The sequence below is a fragment of the Pseudophryne corroboree genome, chromosome 5 (assembly GCF_028390025.1).
Source record: "Pseudophryne corroboree isolate aPseCor3 chromosome 5, aPseCor3.hap2, whole genome shotgun sequence".
Classification (NCBI taxonomy): domain Eukaryota; kingdom Metazoa; phylum Chordata; class Amphibia; order Anura; family Myobatrachidae; genus Pseudophryne; species Pseudophryne corroboree.
Genome location: NC_086448.1, coordinates 392,437,155 through 392,457,973, shown reverse-complemented (window position 1 = coordinate 392,457,973; position 20,819 = coordinate 392,437,155). Strand labels below are relative to the sequence as shown.

Genomic DNA, 20,819 nt, shown 5'->3' with positions numbered 1-20,819 from the left:
AAAGATACAAACACAAATAACAGCACTCTGATAAAACTCAACTTGATATTTTTTATAGTTCAGTCAGGACCCAATGTAATTGCACAGTGCATTTAAGACTTTGAAAATGAGGTAACACTATAATGTACTGTATGTCACAGCTTGTTTTGCAGTATGTCCCTTTTACCCTACAAATTCCTTACTATAAATAAAAAATATTTATATTTGGACAGCAACTGAAGCGGAAACATGGCACATACATTCGCAACACCAAAACTGCAATATGTATTGTTTTTTGGGTGCTTTAAGGTCCGCAAGTAAGGGTTCCCAAATTCATTATACTATATTCTTTTTAGAATTATCTTTGTTTTGGAATTTCAGATTTTAGGCCATGGCTTAATTGGAGTAACAAGAGATAATAAAATCATTTTCCCCCACCTCTAATTATATTCAGAGGGGTCCATGTAGGGTTCCCACCTCATCCTTTTAATTCTGGACAAATTAATTACACAGGTTCTGTGGCTGATTAAAACCAAGTGAAATGGAGTCTTGAAGTCAGCTAGCCACAGAACTTGTGTAATTAATGTGTCCAAAATTAAAGGGATGAGGTGGCAACCCTTGGTCTATGTGATAAGCCTCGGAGAGAGATAACGTACCAGCCAATTAGCTCCTCACTGTCATTTTCAAACACAGCCTGTTACATGGCAGTTAGGAGCAGATTGGCTGGTACACTGAGGCAGACTTAACAACAAATGAAATAAAACAATGTGAAGGCAATGGCAGATATTAAACTCAAGAGCAGGTGTATCTTAATGCAGTAGTTCTCAACTCCAATTCTCTCACGTACCAACAACAGGTCATGTTTTGTGGATTTCTTTAATCATGCATAGGTGAGTTAATCTATTTTGCTGGGTCAATAATTATCCCACCTACTTCCACAGTCTAAAAATCTCAAAACATGACCTGTTGTGAAAACTTGAGGGTTGAGATTGAGAACTACGGGCTTAATTAAAATAGCTAGTTCAGTAATGGGCAATGCGATACACCCCACACTTCAAAAGGGTCTGAAGTTAGCCTTAATTTCATGAATGAAAAAATGTACCAAAATATACGTTATAGTAAGAACTTACTGTTGATAACGGTATTTCTACTAAGTCCAGAGGTTCCACAGGAAACATTGGGATATGATGGAGCGACAGCAGATTTGTACCAAATGGTCAAAGCTTTTCGGCCTCCCAGCATGCAACGGGCCCATCCATATAACCCCGCCTCGTGGCTCAGGCAAATCAGTTATTTTGCAAAGCTCAAGGAAGGAGCATCTAATAGAGCCCTAATCAGGCGAGAAGAACACACATGCACACCCTTCCGTACAAAAGAGAAGAGGATAGTGAGTAAAAGGATCCTCAAATAAGGTGTGTCAGGGTGGGATCCCTGTGGTACAAAACATGCACTGTGTGTGCCCCCGAGGAACGAGTTTGAGAAGCTCTGCAATAGGAGATAATCAATTAGCCCAAATTGACATTATAAGTAAACCTATCTTAGGATAACAGAGCCTTGATAAAGAGTTTTTAACTCGAAACGAGTTGGTGGAAAACCTCTTAGCTGTTGTGAAATTACTCTGCTCATCTGGATGAAGGTATGACCTGTATGCTTTTCTGTTTAACCATTTAAGGAACCGGTCATTTTTTGGGTTGAATATAGATTGGGTCACTCCTGTCCTCCAGACGGTGCGGAGTCTCATACGGCCAACGTGTTAATTTTTTTAAGAAAGGAAAATGACTGTTTATTTATTGTTGGTATCTTATTAAGTTGTTGTATATTTTAACTTCAACACACACATATGTCTCTATGAGCAGAAAAAGATACCTTGATGTCACTGAAACATTTCACTTAATCCGTGAGTACCGGTACGCATTTCCTGCTGCACAAAAAAATACCTTTATAAGAACATGATATCTTCTTTCTATGAGAGTTAGGTGTGCATTTGAGGACATCCTTACTGCAGAGTACATCTAACCTAGGATTTACCACGTCCCCACGTCACTATAAAGAAACCTTGACAAGTCCATTTACATCGCACCCTGTGTAAATTGAGGTGTGCAAGCAAGATTACCCCCAACCAACAAGTCAGCCTGTTGAATTAATTTAATCTGATTTCCACAAAAAATGGTTTGAAAATACGATGGAGACAGAAAAAGGCCTATCCAAATAGAACTGTCAAGCCCTACCACTAAAAGGACTGCAGGTCCCAAGCACACATAAATTGCTATCCTCAGATAGGTTTACTTATAATGTCAATTTGGGCTAATTGATAACCTATTGACCTACCTAATTACATGTCACTTACGAAAATCCGAGGAAATTTTCCATAACCGTTGACGAGCCAAGATCAAGAACAAAACATCGCCACTCATCATTGGCCAGATAAGTATTCTCTCCAGTCCATTAATTTCACCTTCACTTTTTTCTATAATCATTTTCATCACCATTTACAGTACATCTCACCGCCAACTTGCACTCCCAATTTCACTCCACATACTTTATCCATTCCTGCCTGAAGGAATGCCATGACTCTGGAAACTCTGAAATTTCAGATCACTGCACCATTGAATATAGGCTTGCCATAATCGGTGATAAATGCGAGCTGAGGAAGGTTTCCTTGCTCTGAGAATTGTTTGAAGTACTTGTTGTAAGAATGCTCTTGACTTTAGGATAGTGGTCTCAAGAGCCACGCCGTCAAAGACAGTCGATCCAGATGTCTGTGATAGCACGGTCCTTGAGTCAGTAGATCTGGACGTCGAGGGAGTAGGAATGGAGCATCCACCGTCATCCTCTGCAGATCTGTGTACCAATGTATTCTGGCCCAGGCCGGAGCTAATAGTATCACGGCACCCTTTCCTTGTTTCACCTTTCTCACCACCCTGGGTAACAGGGCGATGGGAGGAAACACATAGGCCAGATGAAAATCCCATCTTACTGACAGAGCATCCACAAAAATCGCTTTGGGATCCTTTGTTCTTTATCCGTATGCGGGAACCTTGTGGTTCTGAAGGGATGCCATGAAATCTCTCTGGCAACCCCCATCTGTTGAACAGGATCTGGAAGACTTCCGGGTGTAGAGCCCATTTGTTTGCATGAATGGTGTGCAGACTGAAAAAATCAGCTTCCCAGTTTAGGACTCCTGGAACGAACACTGCGGACAAGGCTGGAAGATGAAGTTCTGCTCACTTTAACACTTTCATTGCTTTCTGGCTGCGAGTTCCTCCCTTATGGTTGAGGTACACTACTGCCGTCGTATTGTCCGAGCGGATCTGAACCGGTTTTCCCTGAAGGATGTCCTTTGTCTGATTCAGTGCCATGTATATGGATCGGAGTTCGAATATATTTATTGGCAGGCAACTTTCTTCCTTGGTCCACTGTCCCTGGAAGAAATTATTTCCTGACACTGCTCCCCAGCCCTAAAGGATAGCATATGTTGTCAAAATGTTCCAATCTGATATCAAAAAGGGTCCCTCTTTGTCCAGATGGGATGTTTCTAGCAACCAGGCTATTGACCTCCTTACTTTCAGAGTAAGGACCATAGTCTGCGTTTTTATTGTCTGATGAAAACCATTCCATTTGGTAAGAATCAGATGTTGCAGAGGCCGAGAATGGAACTGAGCATACTCTACCATGTTGAATGTTAACACCATCAATCCCATCACACGCATTGCTCCATGAATGGATACCTTTCGACCATGTAACAGGTCCTGAATCCTTAACTGAACTTTGGATATTTTGTTCAGAGGTAAAGTTACTCTATGCAGGCTCGAATCCAATACAGCCCCCAAGTGAGTCATCCTTTGTGATGGGACAAGATAATTTTGCCCAATTTATGAGCCAACCGTGCTTCTACAGACACTCTATTGTCTGTTGCAGATGACACAGAAGCAATTCCTGAGACTGTGCCAGGATTAAAAGACTGTCGAGGTATGGAAAAATTATTATCCCTTGCTGGTGGAGATAAGCTGCTATTACCACGATAATCTTGGTAAATACTCTGGGGGCTGTGGCCAATCCAAACGGCATGGCCTGGAACTGAAAATGCTGTTGAAGGCTAGCAAACCTGAGATAGCACTGATGAGACAGGGTTATAGGAAACATGTAGATACGCATCCTGGATATCCAGGGATACCATAAAATCCCCTGGCTCCATTGCCAAAATGATGGAACATAAAGTCTCCATATGATAACGAGACACCCAAATACTTGTTCAGCATTTTGAGATTGAGTATGGGCCGGACCGACCCATTCAGATTCTGGACTAGAAACAGGTTGGAGTAAAAATCATGTTCTCTTTGTGCAGGAGTAACTGGAATGATTACTCCTGACTGAAGCAATTTCTGAACTACCTCTTGCAAAGCCCTGGTCTTCGTCTCTACCAAAAACAGGCTTACACAAAAAAAACCTTTCAGGAGGGTTATTCTTGAAAGCAAACGCATAACCGTGAGATACTGTTTCTTGCATCTATGCATCTATTGTAGATTGCTGCCAGATCTGTTCAAAATTAAGAAATTGGCCTCCCACCCTGAGGTCCCCAGGTGGAGGCCCACACCATCAAGGCTGATGGCTTATCTTCTGTTTTAGAAGCCGGCCCTCTGGTAGCCCAGTGCTTTTTAGTCTTACCACACCTGTTGTATTGGGACTGTTTGCCATCACCTTTTCCTTGAGACAGAAAAGCTGAAATTTTAGGCTTGAATTTGTATGTGGAAGGAAACTTTACTTTCTTGAAGTCTGCTTCTGATACCAAAATATTGGTTAACTCTTTACCAAAAAGAATATCTCCAGTAAAAGGTAAAGACTCCAAAACATTCTTAGATTCTTAATCAGCATTACATGTACATAGCCAAACTGCTCTGCAAGAGGCTACTGCTGAGTCTGATGCTTGAGAGGCAATTGTACCCATATCCAAGGCTTCTTCAAAAAATATTGCAGCCTGTTTGATAAGTGCAAAATGGGATTTTTGCTCTCTAGATGCCATTGAAATGTCCCCCTTCCAATGCATCCGCCCAGGCAGCCACTGCTTTAGTCATCCAAGCTGAAGCCATAGCTGGTCTAATGATTGCCCTAGACAGGGAAAAAATGTTTTTTAGAAAACCATCCACTCTCCTATCCGTGACATCATTTAATGATGTTGAAGGCAGAGGTAATGTAGATTTTCGCACTAATCGAATGGCATGCATATCTACTTTGGGAGTCACATCCCTCTTAAAACAGTCTCCAGCCGGAAGAGGATAATTGGAATTTTATTTCCTAATAATTCTAAATTTCTTACTGGGCATAGTCCAGGCCTCTTCCATAATTTCCGTCAGATGCTCTGACCCAGGAAACTAGTCTTAACTGTTTTAGGACGTTTAAATACAGGTGCCCTGGATTTTAACACAGGCTTTTCTGATTATTCTAAAGATAGAATGGCCCTCATTGCATTAATTAACTCAGATGTGTCCACTGAGCTAAGACCTTCTTCCTCATCTTCGTATGTAGAACCAGACTGTAATGAGTCTTCCTCCTACGACAAATCCTCATTTGAAAAATGTGTAGACTGTGAAGATGTTATTTCATGTCTATGTGATTTACTTAGCACTGACTTTTCATCCTGCTTCTGTTGAGAGGCTACTGCTTCCACTGCAGGAAATGATAAACTGCAGGTGCAATGCTGCATATAAGGGTTGATAGTGTAACCTATCCCTGGTACAGATGTTGGAATTATCCGCTCAGCTATACTGGATAATGTCTGTGCAAACATAGCCCATGGGGGATCAACTTGCACCTGTGTCTGCATTGAATTTTTCAAGAGACCTTGGTGAAAGCTAAAACAATTTGCACACAAACCATACTGAACCAGATCCTGAGAGGTTAACCCAGCTTTGCATGACAAACATGATGAGTGTTGGTGCTGCTGCGACTATTTTCCTCACCCTTGCCACTCTTAGACATGATAAATAATCAAACCCTATCACAGTTTACTACACGATATGTGACTGTAATCAATATAAGATGTGTTAAAGTGACAAACAATCCGACCCTACCCTGCTTAGCACCAGCATTGAGGATCGGAACAGACAGAAAAAAAGACAGAATTATAGTAAATTATAACTAGCAATCAGTCACAAGTTATACATTAGTATAATAAGCAATATGAGCACACAATCAACTAAAGGTATATTTCAAGTATGTAGGAGAAACATAGTACTGCATTATCTTATATAAGTTTTAACCACATTCAGACGCAAAGCGAAAGAAACCACTGCAATAATTATACAACTCATATGCATCAGGCACTTATCCAACTATTCGTACTCAAAGGTAGATAGAGACTTAGGGGGTAATTCCAAGTTGATCGCAGCAGGAAATTTTTTAGCAGTTGGGCAAAACCATGTGCACTGCAGGGGAGGCATATATAACATTTGCAGAGAGAGTTAGATTTGGGTGGGTTATTTTGTTTCTGTGCAGGGTAAATACTGGCTACTTTATTTTTACACTGTAATTTAGATTGCAGATTGAACTCACCACACCCAAATCTAACTCTCGCTGCACATGTTATATCTGCCACCCCTGCAGTGCACATGGTTTTGCCCAACTGCTAAAAAAAAGTTACTGCTGCGATCAACTCAGAATTACCCCCTTAGTGCTGTATAACCCATACTCAGTAGAGTGGGATACAGTGAGACTCACCCACGCTTCCAGGATCAATACATTTGCAAACACTGAGTGGATCCAGACACTACTAGTGTACAGTGCCGCTCTGTGAACCTATAGTGAACACAGACACCCAAGTGAACACTGACGCACCAGTCACACAGCCACCTATGCTGCGACAGGGTCCCCTTAGTACACAGCGTCTCAGACGGTAGCGGGAAAACAGTTCATGGTGGGAGACTCGGAGGAAACTGGTCATGGACCGGGAGGAGGGGCGACCAGGGGAGCATCTGACTCCCCACTGCTGACCTCAACCCTAGGGATCACGGCCTCATACTGCCCCCCTGGAGCCTATGATCCCTAAAGCCTAGAGCTGGTGCACTCTAGGTGGCAGCTGCGTCAGCGACTGTAGTCTCTTCCCAAAACAGTGAGGCCGTGTTTCCCCTCTAAGCGGAACCAATGCTTTACCTTCTCTCCGTGCTCCGGCCACAGCCTGGTAACGTCTGCTGGACTTGTTATTTCATCCGACACAGACACCCGCCGAAACAGCACTGTACTCGTGGGTAAGCGTTGTCGCGACCAAGCGGGGAGATGTTAGAGCGACTCTTTCTAAGGTTCGTATAAGACACTGCTTATAAAGAGCACTCAGAAAAAAATAGTAAGACTATAAAAATAAACTAAAGACTTCCGGTTCCGGCGTGCAGATGAGCGGAGGCTGAAGGAGTGAGCTCCGCTAACCCGGCCGCCCCAGCTTCCCTTAACAAGGCTATTAAGCCTCTCTGCAGCATCCCACACCGCCGGAGATCGAGGGGGACAAGTGCCGCTATATGGACAGGTACTTGTCCGTGATGCCGGGAGGAAAATCGCGCACCAGGAGGGAGGAGAAGCGCTGCGCCCAAAACGAAATTGGCGCAGGGTGCTCTCTCCCCTCAGGGGCAACATGAGCAGGATCTTCTTAGCCAGGATGGCGGTTCCCAATCAGCAGGATCTGATGATTCCTCAGAAGAGCCTCTTCCAGCCCAGCAGCCTAAAAGTGGGAAGGTAAAATCACACTATGTGAGGAATGTGGTGTCTGACACATGCTGATATGGTGATAGCCATTAAGCAGACTAGTATCCCAATGTTTAAAGAGCAAACTGCCTACATTAATAATCAACTTGCACAGCTGACACAGAGGGTCCTTGGCATTGAACAGCGCTTAGGAGAGACTTTTGCTGACATAGCTAACCTTAAAAAATCTACTTCTAGAAACATCAAGGATATCTTGCAGCTACACAAGATTCAAGATATAGAGAATAGGTCCCATAGAGGGAATCTCAGAATCATAGGCTTACCAAAAACTGCCAAAGGTCAAGATTTATTTGATTTTATAAAAATAAAATTGCCTGCATTACTACATGTGGAAGATAGATGCTCCGACTTGATTATAGAACGAGCCCACAGATTAGGCCCGATTCGACCACAAGAGCGAGCCAGACCCAGAGCAGTCATATTCAAACCTTTGAATTTCCTTCATAAAGAATTGTTGTGGTCTGTGTCCCGCAAGATAAAGCAGCTCGTAAGGGACGTTCATAAAATCCTATTATTTCAGGATTACGCGGCTGAGTTATCCAAGGCCAGGCGTGACTTTGCTCCGATATGTTCCCGCCTTATCCAGGAAAACAGGAAATGTGCCCTCCTCTACCCAGAGCTGCTGCACATTTATAATGGTTCCCAATTTGTAGATTTCTTAACGCACATGGATGCAGAGGCGTATCTCAAGGAGGTGTCTGTGGCTGATGCACATAATCCCAGGCTGTCTGACTGTGAATGAGTATATGTATAATTCCTGCAGGAGATCGGCTCTAAACTGCCGCTGTGGAAATTCGACTGAATTCGGCTTAATGGAACATTTATGGCTCATGACTCATATACTTTCAGTGGACGAGTATAATTTTAGAAATACCCGCATCACATTGGTATTTCCGTTATCCATGTTTGATAATTCACACATAGACCTGTGTTGCTGCTGACCAGCCCTACCATTCACTGTAATGCGACAAATTTGCTATCTATGTTTAGTGGTTAATATAGTTCCAATTCTCTGCCTTTAGTTATAGTATACAGTTTTCTATTGTACCTTCTATTATGCTGAATTTATATTTGTAGTTTGATTGTCCAACATTAAACGAAGCTCTGCATTTTCCCTGTCGGTATCCGCCATGGCAGATAAAGCGGGCTATTGGCCCGGTTGGATGTTAAGTCTTTCAGGGTGGGGTTTTTGCACTAGTTGCTCCTTTACCTGGCTTTTCAATCCTAGAATTGTCGGTTGGTAGGTGTGTTGTTAACTGTAGAGTACCCCCCCCCCTCTATATACCCCTCCCCTCTCTTCCCCCCTCCCATTTTTTTTCCGAAAGTTAAACTGATTGGATTCTTTGCTTGACAGGTTGGAAGTTGCTTTCCATTCTGCCGGGCTTGGTGATCCTGTCGGTCGCCTAGTAGTAATACGATGCTTTGTTATAGCCTTAATGGGCTGGTGGCAAGCCGGATACGGAGTTTGGCGGTTTGCGGATTCCATTCTAAGCGGCAGGTACTGCTTAATGTCTGTGGAAGTGTTCCCACTGTTAAGAATGTTATTTCTTATCCCTTTTGTTTGTATTTTTGAACACCACTTGGTGTTCTTCCCCCTTCTCCCCTCCTCATCTCCTTTAGTCCCAATTGCTATTGTTCATGACCCTCATACTGCAGTAATTTATGTATATATCATGATGCTCCCGTTTGGAACCATTGAAAGGATGATATGGCCTTGAATATAGGTACCTGGAATGTGGGTGGACTTAATTCCCCTAGTGTTCTCATGTATTTGAAAAAGTTACATTTAGATATTGTTTACTTGCAAGAAACGCATCTATTACAAAGTGACATCCACAGGTTAAATATTTTGGGCTTGAGAGTCCTGGTGTTAGCCTCTTACAATTCAAAGTCAAGAGGGGTTGCGATCATCGCAAGATCTTCCCTATCCATAGAAGTATCAGATGTCACCATTGACACTATGGGGCGTTACATTGTGGGTAGATTATCATATGAAACAATGCCATTTGCTTGTTGCTCTATTTACACACCTAACATATACTCTTTACATTTTCTGACAAAACTTACTTCTATATTACTGCCGCACTCTCACTTACCACTGGTAATTAGAGGCGGCCTAAATGTACTATCCCTTGCTCACCATGACAAACAGTCTCCCACACCCTCTAACATTAAGATTCCAAAATTTGGTGTACCGGAATTTGCACGAGCCCTGCACATGCTTGACTCTAGGCGCACATTACACCCGACTGACAAGGATTACTCCTGTTTATTGGCAGTTCTGGGCGAATGTCACAGATAGACTATATATTGACTTCAATCACCCTCTTGCCGAAGCTATCTAGAGTGGAGATGGAGCCAATAATGATTTTAGACTATGCAGTTGTTTGGATTAAGATACAATTGTCTTCTGATAGAGGTAGCTCAATACGTTGGAGATGTCCCTCAACAATTACCACTTCTCAATCATTGCAAAATTCAATATTCAAATCTTGGGATGAATTTGAGAGACAATAGTGACAATAAATTGACTAAACCCGTACTCTACTGGCAAGCCTTTAAGGCAACGCTCAGAGGAGTCATAATTTCACATACTGTCTCCCAGAAAAAACAAGCCATCTCACAATTTACTCAAGCACATGATGCACTGACGTCCTCCTTTCAGCTTTATAAATCTAAACCAACGGTGGCTACTAAAGCCTCCTATAACAAAGAACACTTTGAAACACTTTGAAAATTTGTTTACCAAAATGGAGGCGTCTTATACTTTTATAAAGAGCTGTAAATTCCATAGATTCGCAAACAAATCGAGTACACTCCTTTCAAATTTGTTGAGTGGTCAGCGCAAACCGCCCATGGTTTACCCCCTAATAATGGGAGATGGGAACATGACATCTTCAAAGACTTAGATAGTGGAAGTCTTGAAAGATTTTTACTCCACAATCTACTCCACCCCACCAGTAGATAGTTCTCAAAAATTGTCCCTTTGGGAAGATTTACCAATCCCGCAGATGCCAAATTCTATGGGTGAATTACTAACTTCTAAAGTCTGCACAGAGGAGGTTACCCTGACGATCTCTAATTTAAAATTGGGGAAGGCACCTGGTCCAAACGGTCTTACCCCTGAGCTATATAAACTTCTGCCCCCCCCTGTATTATATGCATGTTGGTGTCAGTTTTAAATTCTATTTTAGAATCTGGGGATTTGCCTTTACATTATAACAGCGCATATTAGGGTTCTCCTAAAACCTGGCAGGGACCCCTCTGAACCTGGTTCCTATAGACCAGAGCTGGCCAAACCAGTCCTCGAGATCTACCAACAGTTCACATTTTCCAGACTACCTAGCTGGTGCACAGGTGTAGTCATTACTAATTAAGATGTGCTGCATTCATTCCTAACTGACAATTCTACAGATCTCCAGGAGGCCTAGAAAACATGAACCGTTGGTAGATCTCGAGGACCGGTTTGGCCAGCCCTGCTATAGACAAATTTCGTTATTGAATATCAAATATAAAATTCTGGCAAATCGATTGAAATTGGTTCTTCCAAATCTTATTCATGAGGATCAGACGGGATTCGTGCAGGGTAAGAGCTCCGAGATCAGTGTGCGAAGGGTGTTGTTGGCGGTAAGTGGTTCCTGGAGTGCCATGTCGAACGCCACATATGCTATACTCTCCCTAGACGCGGAAAAGGTGTTTGACATGGTGCTCTGGGACCACGTATACGATGGTCTGTCGCGTTTTGCCTTCCCTGATAGATTCATAGGTTTCCTACAGACGTTATACACACAGCCTAGGTCACAGTTTATGTACATATATTATACTGTGATAATTTATCCTGACACACAGGCCCGTTTGCCGCCGCTACGGAGCGTCTGGAGGTCCGGTCAGCCGACGTCAAAATTGAGGCCCCGGTTTCAGTCCAGCTGGCCCACCGACGCGTTTCGCTGTTACAAACAGCTTTTTCAAGGTGAAACAGCGAAATGCGTCGGTGGGCCAGCTGGACTCTGTCTCCTCTTCTCCCCATAAGAGCCTAGAAGTCAGATAAAGGAACCTTCATCTTCAGCGAATTGGACATTTACACTATTGGACCTGAGCAACTAATCGGATAAAGTAGCATCTTGAACCAAGCCACGTAAGGTCACCTCCAACAGCAGTTGGTTTCTTTCCATTCGCTTGCAAATTGTTCCTGGACTGTGGCAGAATCCTTGGGGATGAATTGGCCCATTTGAGTATCAGCTACCAATGTTTTAACCATATAGAATATATGGAACTTTTTAATCTCTGCAGTGCTATGATATGCCCGAATTAATCAATTACACTGTATTGTAATTATCTGTTGCAACAGTATCAATTTAATCACTATATTAAATTTGTGTTAGATTCTATATCCAGTTTCCTAGCGCTATTTCTTTATTTGTCAAAATCACAAATTGACTTATGACCCCCAGAAAATAGCCCACTGTTTCAAGGAATATTACCAGTCCCTGTATAACCTGCCTACTCCAGACGATTCCACTAGTCTGCAGGAGCGCTTAGACAACTTCCTTTCTTCCTGCCCTCTTCCGGTACTTTCTAACCAACAGATAGATTTGCTCAATGCAGAGATCACTGCGTAGGAAATTGATCTTACAATTAAATCATTGAGGAATGCCTCAGCTCCGGGTCCAGATGGTCTAAGAAGTTCAGTGGAACACTGACCCCGGCCCTGACAGTATTGTTCAATGCGATTCTAGCCGGTACACCCTTCGATGGCTCCACTACTAGAGCTGAAATAGTTGTCATACCTAAACCTGGACGCGATCTCACGGAATGTGGCAGCTATCGCCCAATTTCGCTGCTAAATTCTGATCTGAAATTATTTGCGAAAATACTTGCTAACCGTCTTGCGGGGATGATCTCTTCCCTGGTTCATCCGGACCAGGTCGGATTTATCCCTGGCAGACAGGCCTTTGACAACATCAGACGGGCGATAGATACCCTGCACTTTGCTGACTCTTCCTAGACCCCCTCCTTGGCGATGGGGCTGGATGCTGAAAAAGCGTTTGACCGCATATCATGGTTGTATATGGATTGCACCCTTCGACGCTTCGGTCTTTCGGGCCGTTTTCTCCCGGGCATATAATCTCTTTACGCCTCCCCGTCAGCTTGTGTCCTAGTGAATGGTCTACTGTCCTCTCCATTCTCGATTACAAATGGCACGAGACAGGGCTGTCCTTTGTCACCCTTAATTTTCGCTCTAATGATAGAACCTCTGGCGTCCGGGATCTGCAACTGCCCGGATATCTCGGGGATCACAATAGGCTCCTCCCAGTTCAAGATCTCCCTATATGCGGATTATATTTTACTTACTCTCTCGAACCCGCATATTTCTCTCCCAAACCTTTTCAAAATTATACAGGAGTTTGGTGTTATTTCCAATTTTAAAGTCAACGCTGCTAAGACAGAGGTATTTGACTTTCACCTACAAGCCCCGTTGAAAGCCTCCCTAGTTAGTAACTTCAAATTTGATTGGAAAAAATCCCGATTGAAATACCTAGGCATATATCTCACCAGACAATATTCCCAACTATATGCAGCTAACTACCCTGGGTTGATTCATAGTATTACTGGTGATCTCCTGAGGTGGTCTGGTCAATTCATTTCATGGTCTGGCCGAGCCAATGCCCTGAAAATGAATGTCTTACCTCGCCTCTTATACCTCTTTCAAGCGCTCCCGGTGCGGATCCCCTCACACGTGTTTTTAGATTTGCAGAAGAAATTCTCACGCTTTTTATGGTCAGGCAAAAGACCTCGTGTTCGACTCAAGACGCTGTATAACATAGCCAGGGAGGGTGGACTTGGAGTGCCCAATATCAAATTGTATTATTATGCGGCCCATTTATCCCAGGCCGTTCTCTGGCACTCGCACATATCTTCCCGTAGATGGGTTCAATTGGAATCAGAACTGGACCGGGTGCGCTCCATCTCCACCCTTCTATGGATCCCTCGCTCTCACAAACCCCCTGAATACACTAATTTCCCATCTACAACATTCACCATATCGCTATGGGACAGACTCACTAAGATCTTTGTTCTACTGTCTACCCCTCCCGCTCTTGCACCTTTGTGGGACAACCCACAGTTTGCAGAAGGACGGACCTCACACGCCTTCCAACATTGGATGGTTCATTACCTTCTTTTTATCAACGATATAGCATTGTTACGCTCTTTTCCAACTTTCTCAGATCTAAAGAGTCGATATGGACTCCCCCCACAATGTTTCTTCCAGTACCTGCAACTACGTAGCTTCCACTTAGCCTGGCTCTTTGTCCCGATCCCCTCTGGAATCATTATGCTTCCTTCGTTCTCCCTCAAAAGGCCTTTTGTCATCAATATATTGCCTTATGCTTACTCATAACCTACCCACATTGCCCCTCACGAAATAGCCTGGGAAACAGACTTGCAGGACAACATAGAGACAGACACCTGGGAACAGATTAAACAGAACTTAGTTTCCTCTGCAACCTCTATTAGACATAGAGAGAATTCATTTAAACTATATGTCCGTTGGTACTTGGTTCCGACGTGACTGAGTAGAATATACCCTTCCACCTCAGATAGGTACTGGAGGGGTTGCGGGTCGGAGGGTACCCTGCTCCATATATTTTGGGACTGCCCCGGGATAGCATCACTCTGGAAGGTCATTTGAAGGTTGATTTTGTGAATCACTGGAGTAAACATGCCCTCTTCCCCGTCCTTCTTTCTTTTCCCGAGACCCATCCCCGGAACACAGAGGTCTTCACAGAAGCTCATCTGGCATATCACGACCGCACTGAAATGTAAAATAGCTTTCCACTGGAAGTCACACACAATCCCATCCATTGCGACTGTGGTTGCCGCCGTCTGGGATACTTACCATATGGAATTCCTCTCTAGTGTGGTTGAAAGCAGTGCATCAGCCTTTACGGATATCTGGTCCCCATGGCTAGCGTACTATAAATGCACCCCCCCCCCCCCCCCCCCCGTTGACCCACGGTTTATGATATAATTTCTTTAAAGCTCTCCGCTCTGTTACGTGGTTCCCATCCTGATTCGCATATTTGATATCATATGTTTGCATTGCTGTACCCCATCCCCTCTCCCCTCCCTCCCATTTTCCTTCTGTCTTCCCCTTCCCCACCCAACTGTTCATTGTCTATTGTACTTTGACAAAAAAAATTCAATAAACAGTATTTACAAACAAAAAAAAAAAAAAAATCACGCCCTCCCACTAAAAATATCTTGGTATCCTTGTTGCTAGTGACGTATCTAGGATCTACAGTTTGAATTTTAGCTCCACCATTTTAAAAATGGAAAAATCCCTGGAGCAGTGGCATGACATAACATTATCGTTTTTGGGAAGAATAGAGGTGGTAAAGTCTATCCTCCTGCCCAAACTGTTGTACTATCTGCAAATGCTGCACCTTAAAATTACTAAGAAAGACATTAAACATATTGACAGGATCTGCTACAAATTTATTTGGAAATAAAAACAAAAACCTAGGATTACTTCTTGGAACTTAAGATGCCCAAAGGCGAGTGGGGGATTAGGTTTACCAGACCTCACACATTATTCCAGGGCACTTTTGTTCAGATTCACACTTGACTGGTTAACAGAAGGTAGCAAGTTCACAGACTTTGAATTGGAACGAGGATATTTCCACCCATACTCTTCCGGAGCTCTATTGCGTACCCCGAAACGCCTTATCCCTAAACATATCAGTGCTAATTTACTATTTAAAAATATTTATGAAGCTTGAGGTACAGTGAACACTACGTTGAATAGAAGATCGACAAGAAAAGAATGGATACCCATATGAGGTAGCCCCTCCTTCACTCCAGGTTTGGAGAACTCAGCATGTCTAAGATTGATCTCAAAGGGTCTAAGAGCTGTTTCGCAAGTATTTGACCCAGGAGGCAATGCTAAATCCTTTAGGGCCTTACAGTCTGAATTTAATCTTCCCAGTAATAGTTTGTTCCCTCTAATGCAAGTTACACATTTTGCCCTGTCCATTTCCCCAAGCCCTGAGTCAGAGACACGTTTAGATCCCTTGAACCACATTGTTTCCCGCTATACTGAAAATAAGTATAAAACGAGGTTGTTATATGGTATATTGATGAAGCCCAAAGCTCCCAAACTGATAAACAAAACACAAATGATTTGGCTCAAAGATGTACCGTCTTTGGAGACTGACAATTCTTTATTGAAATATTACGACAGGACCCTCAGGACTCTGGGGACCTCTGTCTTACAAGAGGTGCATATTAAATCAATTTTTAGAGCATATATGGCTCAAGGCCAGAGACATCATTTCGTAGTGGAGGAGTCCGGCCGGTGTCCAAAATGTAAAGCATCCTCAGCAACGCTATTCCATAACTTATGGACCTGCTGGAAAATTATTTTTTTTTGGCATAAGCTGATTTATTATATACATTCTATTTTAGCCGTGAGAGTAACTCTAGATCCCACTCCCTTACTGTTCGCACATTTTGAGAACTGGACTCTGGGTAGGTCTCACTCTTGTTTGGTTCCCTTTCTGAAGAACCTTGTGACAGTGGCAAAGAAAATGATTCTGAATTCCTGGATTTCTAGTCATACCCCATCACTGAGGTAAGTTGATGCTCTCCTTATGAGATATATGTATATTGATCGCTACTAGGAGACTCTTGATGTCTAGGGAAGAGGCTCAGATTTCATGCGCAAGTGGGGAGTATACATCTCATCAAAACCAGAGGAGATACAAAACCAAATTTGCACCTCCCTAGACATATCCAAGTAACCCAGCAAATTTGAGTAGATCCGACAATACTCAGAATGTGATGTTCTGACAGAAGAGGCGCTGACCCCATTTACCCACCTCTATTTTCTTCAATATTATATACAATTAATGGCTATCTGACTAGATATTGAATGAGTAAAGTAATATTCCTTTTATTAAATGATGTTGGACATGGAGATGATATCCATCCTCCCTTTCCCCTCTCCCTCTCCCTTGAACCCCCTGTTCTTACTTTATTAGTTTGTTGAATAATCTGTATTTGTTACCATTTTGAAGACTACAAGGTCGATTATGATGTGTTCAGCTTGGGTTGACATGAGGGATGTGGTTTGTCTAGTTTAGCCTCCTCCTGTTACAAAGCTGAAAATTACAATTGCACAATGTGCAACCTGAAGAGTAAATAAGATTTAACTCACCGGTAAATCTATTTCTCGTAGTGGATGCTGGGGACTCCGTAAGGACCATGGGGATTAGCGGCTCCGCAGGAGACTGGGCACAACTAAAGAAAGCTTTAGGACTACCTGGTGTGCACTGGCTCCTCCCTCTATGACCCTCCTCCAGACCTCAGTTAGGATACTGTGCCCGGAAGAGCTGACACAATAAGGAAGGATTTTGAATCCCGGGTAAGACTCATACCAGCCACACCAATCACACTGTATAACTCGTGATACTATACTCAGTTAACAGTATGAATAATAACTGAGCCTCTCAACAGATGGCTCAACAATAACCCTTTTGTTAAACAATAACTATATACAAGTATTGCAGACAATCCACACTTGGGATGGGCGCCCAGCATCCACTACGGACTACGAGAAATAGATTTACCGGTGAGTAAAATCTTATTTTCTCTAATGTCCTAAGTGGATGCTGGGGACTCCGTAAGGATTATGGCGATTATACCAAAGCTCCCAAACGGGCGGGAGAGTGCAGATGACTCTGCAGCACCGAATGAGCGAACTCTAGGTCCTCCTCAGCCAGGGTATCAAACTTGTAGAATTTTGCAAATGTGTTTGACCCCGACCAAGTAGCTGCTCGGCAAAGTTGTAACGCTGAGACTCCTCGGGCAGCCGCCCAAGAAGAGCCCACCTTCCTTGTGGAATGGGCTTTCACTGATCTAGGATGCGGCAGTCCAGCCGCAGAATGTGCAAGCTGAATCATGCTACAGATCCAGCGAGCAATAGACTGCTTTGAAGCAGGAGCACCCAGCTTGTTGGGTGCATACAGGATAAATAGTGAGTCTGTTTTCCTGACACTAGCTGTACTGGAAACATAAATTTTCAGGGCCCTGACTACGTCCAACAACTTGGAATCCTCCAAGTCTTTATTAGCCGCAGGCACCACAATAGGTTGGTTCAAATGAAAGGCTGATACCACCTTAGGGAGAAACTGGGGACGAGTCCTCAATTCTGCCCTATCCATATGGAAAATGAGATAAGGGCTTTTACATGACAAAGCCGGCAATTCTGACACACGCCTGGCCGAAGCCAAGGCCAAGAGCATGACCACTTTCCACGTGAGATATTTTAATTCAGCGGTTTTAAGTGGCTCAAACCAATGTGACTTTAGGAAATCCAACACCACGTTGAGATCCCAAGGTGTCACTGGAGGCACAAAAGGTGGCTGAATATGCAGCACTCCCTTAACAAATGTCTGAACTTCAGGCAGTGAAGCCAGTTCTTTCTGGAAGAAAATCGATAGAGCCGAAATCTGGACCTTAATGGAACCCAATTTTAGGCCCATAGTCACTCCTGACTGTAGGAAGTGCAGAAAACGGCCCAGCTGAAATTCCCCCGTTGGGGCCTTCCTAGCCTCGCACCACGCAACATATTTTCGCCAAATGCGGTGATAATGGTTTGCGGTCACTTCTTTCCTAGCTTTAATCAGCGTAGGAATGACTTCCTCCGGAATGCCTTTTTCCTTCAGGATCCGGCGTTCAACCGCCATGCCGTCAAACGCAGCCGCGGTAAGTCTTGGAACAGACAGGGCCCCTGCTGCAGCAGGTCCTGTCTGAGCGGCAGAGGCCATGGGTCCTCTGAGATCATTTCTTGAAGTTCCGGGTACCAAGTTCTTCTTGGCCAATCCGGAACAATGAGTATAGTTCTAACTCCTCTTCTTATTATCCTCAGTACCTTGGGTATGAGAGGAAGAGGAGGGAACACATAAACCGACTGGTAAACCCACGGTGTCACTAGAGCGTCCACAGCTATTGCCTGAGGGTCTCTCGACCTGGCGCAATATCTTTCTAGCTTTTTGTTTAGGCGGGACGCCATCATGTCCACCTGTGGCCTTTCCCAACGTTTTACAATCAGTTGGAAGACTTCTGGATGAAGTCCCCACTCTCCCGGGTGGAGGTCGTGCCTGCTGAGGAAGTCTGCTTCCCAGTTGTCCACTCCCGGAATGAACACTGCTGACAGTGCTAACACGTGATTTTCCGCCCATCGGAGAATCCTTGTGGCTTCTGCCATCGCCATCCTGCTTCTTGTGCCGCCCTGTCAGTTTACATGGGCGACTGCCGTGACGTTGTCTGACTGGATCAGTACCGGCTGGTTTTGAAGCAGGGGTCTTGCCTGACTTAGGGCATTGTAAATGGCCCTCAGTTCCAGGATATTTATATGTAGGGAAGTCTCCTGACTTGACCATAGTCCTTGGAAGTTTTTTCCCTGTGTGACTGCCCCCCAGCCTCGAAGGCTGGCATCCGTGGTCACCAGGACCCAGTCCTGTAAGCCGAATATGCGGCCCTCCTGAAGATGAGCACTCTGAAGCCACCACAGCAGAGACACCCTGGTCCTTGGAGACAGGGTTATCAGCCGATGCATCTGAAGATGCGATCCGGACCACTTGTCCAACAGGTCCCATTGAAAAGTCCTTGCATGGAACCTGCCAAATGGAATTGCTTCGGTAGGAAGCTACCATTTTTCCCAGGACTCGCGTGCAGTGATGCACCGACACCTGTTTTGGTTTCAGGAGGCCTCTGACTAGAGATGACAGCTCCTTGACTTTCTCCTCCGGGAGAAACAATTTTTTCTGTTCTGTGTCCAGAACCATCCCCAGGAACAGTACACGTGTCGTAGGGACCAGCTGTGACTTTGGAATATTCAGAATCCAACCGTGCTGTTGTATCACCTCCCGAGATAGTGCTACCCCGACCAACAACTGCTCCCTGGACCTCGCCTTTATCAGGAGATCGTCCAAGTACGGGATAATTAAAACTCCCTTTTTTCGAAGGAGTATCATCTTTTCGGCCATCACTTTGGTAAATACCCTCGATGCCGTGGACAGACCAAACGGCAACGTCTGGAATTGGTAATGACAATCCTGTACCACAAATCTGAGGTACTGCTGGTGCGGATGGTAAATGGGGACATGCAGGTAAGCATCCTTGATGTCCAGTGATACCATGTAATCCCCCTCGTCTAGGCTTGAAATAACCGCCCTGAGCGATTCCATCTTGAACTTGAATTTCTTTATATATGTGTTCAAGGATTTCAAATTTAAAATGGGTCTCACCGAACCGTCCGGTTTCGGTACCACAAACATTGTGGAATAATAACCCCGTCCTTGTTGAAGGAGGGGCACTTTGACTATCACCTGCTGGGAATACAGTTTGTGAATTGCCTCTAGCACTGCCTCCCTGCCTGAGGGAGTTGTTGGCAAGGCAGATTTGAGGAAACGGCGAGGGGGAGACGTCTCGAATTCCAGCCTGTACCCCTGAGATACCACTTGAAGAATCCAGGGATCTACCCGTGAGCAAGCCCACTGATTGCTGAAGTTCTTGAGACGGGCCCCCACCGCACCTGGCTCCGCCTGTGGAGCCCGAGCGTCATGCGGTGGACTTAGAGGAAGCGGGGGAGGACTTTTGTTCCTGGGAACTGGCTGTATGCTGCAGCTTTTTCCCTCTACCTCTGCCTCTGGGCAGAAAGGATGCTTGCCTTTTTGGGGCCGAAAGGACTGTACCTGATAATACGGTGCTTTCTTTGGCTATGAGGGAACATGGGGTAGAAAAGCTGACTTCCCAGCTGTCGCTGTGGAAACGAGGTCCGAGAGACCATCCCCAAACAACTCCTCACCTTTATAAGGCAAAACTTCCATATGCCTTTTAGAATCTGCATCCCCTGTCCTCTGCCAAATCCATAACCCTCTCCTGGCAGAAATGGACATTGCACTTATTTTAGATGCCAGCCGGCAAATATCCCTCTGTGCATCTCTCATGTATAAGACTGCGTCTTTTATATGCTCTATGGTTAGCAATACAGTGTCCCTGTCCAGGGTATCAATATTTTCCGACAG

The 20,819-nt window shown here is 44.2% G+C and overlaps 1 protein-coding gene across 3 annotated transcripts in view; it reads right to left on the bottom strand.

The window, feature by feature from the left end:
• GALNT1 (polypeptide N-acetylgalactosaminyltransferase 1) overlaps positions 1–20,819 on the bottom strand; it is a 673,496-nt gene that overhangs the window by 319,217 nt on the left and 333,460 nt on the right. The gene's annotated exons all lie outside the window — the stretch shown is intronic.